Below are 5,389 nucleotides of genomic sequence, written 5' to 3'. Positions count from 1 at the left end.
TTGCAGACTCAATCCCAGACCCCGGTTGGGGCCCAGATGGGAGGCAACCAATTGCTGTATCTCTCTTACATTCAGCCCCTCCCCCCTTCTACAGTCTCTAAAAGTCAATGGGGAAAATATCCTCAGGTGAGGATTAACAGAACAACACACACACACACACACACACACACACACACACACACACACACACACCAGGTGACCCAAGAGCAATCTCTCCAAGTTAAAAAAAAAAAAAAAAGTTCTGATGTTTTACTGTGGAGTCCAATTCAACTGGCATTTAACTTTAGAACTTGCTTCCCCAATTTAATCATCAGCGAACTCTAAGTAATTAATATAGGCACTGAGTGTATAGGTTTCATATTAAAATAGAATGGGGGGAAAGGCAAGTGGGAGGAGTGTAAAATTCCTCACTCATCCTTTAGTCACCAGTGTGGGATTTCTCCTCTGCTGCTTCCCTTAGTCTAGCTCAGACTTTCCCAAACTTCAGTGGCACTGTGAATTACGCTACAGGGTTGTTTATCCAGAACCCCATAGTCTGTGTCTGATGGGTGAGTTCAGAGACCTCAGAGGAAAACATTAACTATCATCCTGAACATACTGCACAAGAAAATGAATGAACAGAGATGCGAATTTCTGGAGAGACCCTTACTTAACCTTTCCTGCCTACATTTCTCACTTGTGACATAGGGAGGCCGGCCCCTGGTCATGTCATCCTGCGCTTTGGGCAAAGTGCCATTGCTGTCCTCGTCGTGACCTCTCTGGGCACATGAGCGGGGCTGCCGGATCTGTGAGAGGCCGTCGCCATCATTTAGAGTGGGTTTCAGGTGGGCTCCTGAGACAGGTGCTGTGGGCTGTGCAGGAAACTTCCCGAGTGGCTGGTGTAACTCTGGGGCGCTGCTTCTTGGTTTTAATAACAAGCAGATCTTATCAGCAACTGGGTGGAAGGTAAATCCCCCATCTTTCTGAACTTCTGTGGAGGCAGGGGGCTGTTCTGCCTCTCAGAACCGGCTGTCATCGGCAGCTGCTCTCCTGTCACACTGACACGGCCCCCTGGCTGGGCTGATTGGTCGCTGGCAATAACTGATGTGGAATACTGATATTCTCGCTGGCGGTTCCTTCCACGCCAAAGAGGCTCCTCTTCTTGCCTTCCTGACCCCAGCCCGGTGCGCTGCTCGGCCTCCCCAGACCTTGCCGCCCCTGCACCCGGGGGAGGACCAGTCCTGGGCGTGATGCTCTGAGGCTGCTGAAATCCGCCAGGCTGCTTTCGCTCCGGCTTGCTCTCGGGAGAGTCCTGCTCCAGACTTCTCAGGGTTTTTACAGCACAGACAACTGTATGCGGGCCCCTGGGGAGGCTGCAAAGGACTCCTGTGTGGTGGTTTTATCGCCTTTCATCACTTTGCTGGCCGCATCCCCACCCCTGCCTGGAGCTTGATGGTGGATTTCTTTTCTTGCCTGAGAAGCCGAGGAAGGATCCCTCTCCTTCTGTTGACTCTTTCTATTTTTATGGTAAGTGCTTGCCTTGAATGAGCTGGTCTGCGGCAGTGAAGGGAACGCTCTCGCTCTCTGCTCTCTCTCTCGCTGGCTCGCTCTTCCCAGCTCAGCTTGGTGACCTTCTCTCTGCGGTCCCCCTGTTTACATGCATCCATGTCAGGGGAGCTCCCTAAAATGCCAGGAGTCATTTGTCCGGGTTGCCTGCCTCTTGATTTTTATCCTTTGCCAGAAACCCCAGCTCCTGGGCTGTGATGGAAACATAAGCACTTCTCTCTCTTTGTCCTTGAAGCGGCAGCCGGGGAAATGTGCTCAGGATGGTGAATTGCAGCAGTGTGCAGGGGATCTGTGCAGGGGGCACTGGCACATTTGGGCAAGATGAATTCTTGGCATCTGGAGGGGCACTCTCTGGGAATCTGGAAGGCGTGGGGCTGATCCACCCACGGAGCAAACTCTTCCATCTTTCCGGGTGCAGGCGAGCACATGCATGAGTGATGTCGGAGTCCGCTGCGGGCAGTGGTGCTTTTGCACACCTGCCGGTGGGTCCAGGATGGCCCTGGATCCTGTGGCTTTAACAACTTGGGCAATAACATTGGCGGCGGGAGGAATCCTGCACTGGCTCACGGGGGTAGACTGCATGACCTCATCGCTTCTTTCCCTTTGGAGTCTCAGGGTGCCTGTTCTGCAAACCATATTTTGCATCCTGTTCGGAGGATGGTGTGTCAGTGACGATGGGAACCTTTTTGAGTTGACAACATAGTTTCATCCTCCCGCTGGGAGGTAACATGCTGTGAGGCTGTGAGAATGGTTAGACTTTTCTAAGAGAAAATAAGCAGGTTCCCAAGGAAGAACATGAGTGTTGCAGTGTCCACGGGCAGATTGTTTACCCCAGGGCATTCCTCTTGGAAGAGGGCTCGGATGGTTCACTTGGTCTCCCGAGGCTTGCTGCAGAGAGTGCCACAACTTCAAGTCCATCCCTGGCTGCCTCTTGAAGCCCAAAGGAAGCCAAGAACATTTTGGTATAGTTCTCACCTTGTGGAGCCTGTGATTGAAGGGGTCTCTCTTCACAGGGCCATTTTCTTCTTCCTCCTTTAATTTTTTTTTTAACTTTTGGTAGCAGGTGTGTTGAAGTATTTTGGTCAGTGCAGCATCCCAGAGAATAAATGTCACAGTTGTAATTCTGCTTTGTCCTTTCCTAGTCTTGGGCTAGAGATGGGTCAGCTTCTCTGATTTCTAATTCTGGTCCATTTTACTCTCAGGAAGCTTCCCATTCCACGCAATTCAGGCTGTGGTTTATAGGATACTGTACTCATACATGTGATTTTGGGGGTGGGGGATGGGTAATAAAGGAGGAAAAAACTGTGGAATGAAGTTGCTGGTCTCTCCCCCTGTTGCCTGGGAGTTTGGAATGTAAAGTTCCTTAATGTCCTGCTCATTCTCACCACTTTTGTTTCCACCATCTGTGTGGATTTTTCTTAGAATAGTGGTGATGACATATGCCTTTCCCTGGGTCCTGAGTAACAACGTTTGGTGTTTTAATTTTGGTGGAGGGTTCTTTGCGTATATGGAAGCATGCATATAAATATCTGCAAATTCTTGCTCTTTATTGAAATGATAGTCCGGTTGCAGAGTAAAACCACAGTGAGTTAACAGCAACAAATTTAGATCCTTGCAGACTGCAATCTCTGAATCCTTAAACAATGTTTCAGTTACTTTCAGCATTGTTGAGATGAGCTGTCTTCAAATCCACTCTTCCCTACCCGGATTAGGGTTCCCTGCAAGATAGTGCTTTGACTGGCAGACTTCTCTGTTCCTTTGATGATTCTTTAATGCTTAGTTGTTTGCTTTCGTCCTTAATAGTGTTTTCTTACTTTGCTTAAATTTTTTTGGTCCCGTTGCAAGGATTTTTATCAGGTGCTTGGCATCTCAGCTTGAAGTGTTCATCAGCTTGGGTGTCATGGAAATAGACACTAATTTCACACTGCGGGCAATTTCAGATGTGACTAGGAAAGACTTCATTTTGATTAGTAGCAACTTTAGCTGCGAGATTAATTCCTAGACTTGTTTTATTTTGCTGAACAATGTTTATCTCTGCAATCAGAACTGCATATATATATATGCATAGACACTAATGTACTGTTTACTTGTGACTCTTATGTGTTCATATTTTTAATAGTTGCAGCACGCTCACTCAGAGAATAGAAGAAACGTTTCTGAGATACTGAGAAATTGCTTAGCATTCTCTATCCTCTAGCTAACTTTTTTTTCCCTGGTAGAGATTTTCCTACTCCCCACACCCCTCCTTCATATAACACCTTTGAGAATTTCTTTGAATCTGGAGAGCCATTCTTCAGCCTTTCTTTGTCTCAGGGCATAGGGTCGTGTTAATTTCTTTGCAGGGTCTCCAGCGGCAGCATAGAAAACTACTGCAGGAAAAATGCACAAACGCAGAGCCTCTTGGTGTGATGAAGTCACTGCAACATTTTATTTGCGTGTGCTGATTTAGCTGCTGTGTCTTGCAACTGATTTTGCCTGCAACCCTAGCAAATGAAAGTTATTTGAAACGGCGCTGGAATCACCTGGATTGGTTGCCGATGCAATTATTCACTTTGCACATTTCTTAATGACGGCTATCATTGAAACAGTGTTCTTACTCTGTTTCTTTTCGGTGTTGTTTTTCATTTGAAACCGGCAGATTATATTGTGAGTCACTGCTTTCCATTTTTATTTTCTTTCTTCCTGCTTTCTTTCTTTCCCACATTTGCTTTATATATGTTTCTATACATGAGCCTGCATATGTGTACACATATAAACTCAGACAGTGAAAATTGGCGGTTAACGAAGAGGTGGCTACAGCTTCTCTTTTCGTAGCCAAACTCCAGTGTTCAACCTGTAATCACGTAACTGAAAGAAGAAATCGCTCCCATTAATATAAATATAACCTCATGCCTCTGCAGACATTCTTGTCATTGAAACTGTTTCCCATAGCTGATTGCCAGGACCAGAAATAGAATCAGTTTTGCATTTTAATTAATGACACCCTGCGTCTGTCTAGGTTGGACTGCCCTTAAATCCTTACATGTTTACTATCTAAAAGGTCTTTGTGTTAAGAGGGGGAGTTTATGGGTGATACCAAGTAAAATCATTTGATTATGTGATATAACCTTTCTCTGGGAATTGAATGAACAGTATCATTAAGGATGTTGGCTGAATTTTTCTGTTGCTTTTCGCAATGCAATTAAATCCATATATTCCCTTTATTCTCCACAAGCCTTTTTTTTTTTTTAAACTGAGTAAAATGAGTAATGCACAACTCCCACATAAAGCTGCTCAGAGGGAGGACCATGCTTTAACAGAGATTCAAAACCACTTCTGACACCAGCTATGGTGATCTACTTTGAAAGGAACTTGCTATTGCAATTGGCAACTCAGACAGATTGTATAACAACGGAGAAGTGCCCAGGAGCCGTGTGGAATGCTGCATGTCGATCCGTGCTTCCTTTCTGAATTCGTTTAGGACTACAGTCATTAGATCAGCTTTGCAGGAACAAATCATGTCCTCAGTAGTATAACAACCTAACCAGGCTGTCATAAATGTTTGTGTCCCAAGCTCTGTCTCATGGGTGGTAGAGGGAGATGGCAGAAGTTTGGAGGAGACCCAAATCACAGCCCCAAAATAATGCAAGATGAAAGGGGAATATTCTTCCCTATAGTTAGCATTTAATTCTCCAGAAATACCGTTGGCCTTAAGTCTGAAGAGCTAAGAGATTGATAAAAAAAACACAGAGTGACAGGTTTTGAGGGCCTTTTCTCTAATAGAAATCCTTGACCCTTAATTAGGCATCTGCTTAGTGACCTTCCAGTGTATGGAGCCCAATAGCCATTCTCACAGAAAGCAGAC

General features: G+C 45.8%; 1 protein-coding gene across 3 annotated transcripts in view; it reads left to right on the top strand.

The window, feature by feature from the left end:
* The first annotated feature begins 805 nt into the window (after positions 1-805).
* Positions 806-5,389, top strand: part of ANO4 (anoctamin 4) — a 241,271-nt gene continuing 236,687 nt past the window's right edge. For all 3 annotated transcript variants that reach the window (XM_015567602.1, XM_015567603.1, XM_006769374.2), the window contains exon 1: positions 806-1,506. The gene's annotated coding sequence lies outside the window, so the exon portion shown is untranslated. The remainder of the gene's footprint in view (positions 1,507-5,389) is intronic.

Source organism: Myotis davidii, unplaced genomic scaffold (genome assembly GCF_000327345.1).
Source record: "Myotis davidii unplaced genomic scaffold, ASM32734v1 scaffold120, whole genome shotgun sequence".
NCBI lineage: Eukaryota > Metazoa > Chordata > Mammalia > Chiroptera > Vespertilionidae > Myotis > Myotis davidii.
The sequence above is the reverse complement of the archived record's forward strand: the minus strand, read 5'-3'. Positions and strand labels throughout refer to the sequence as shown.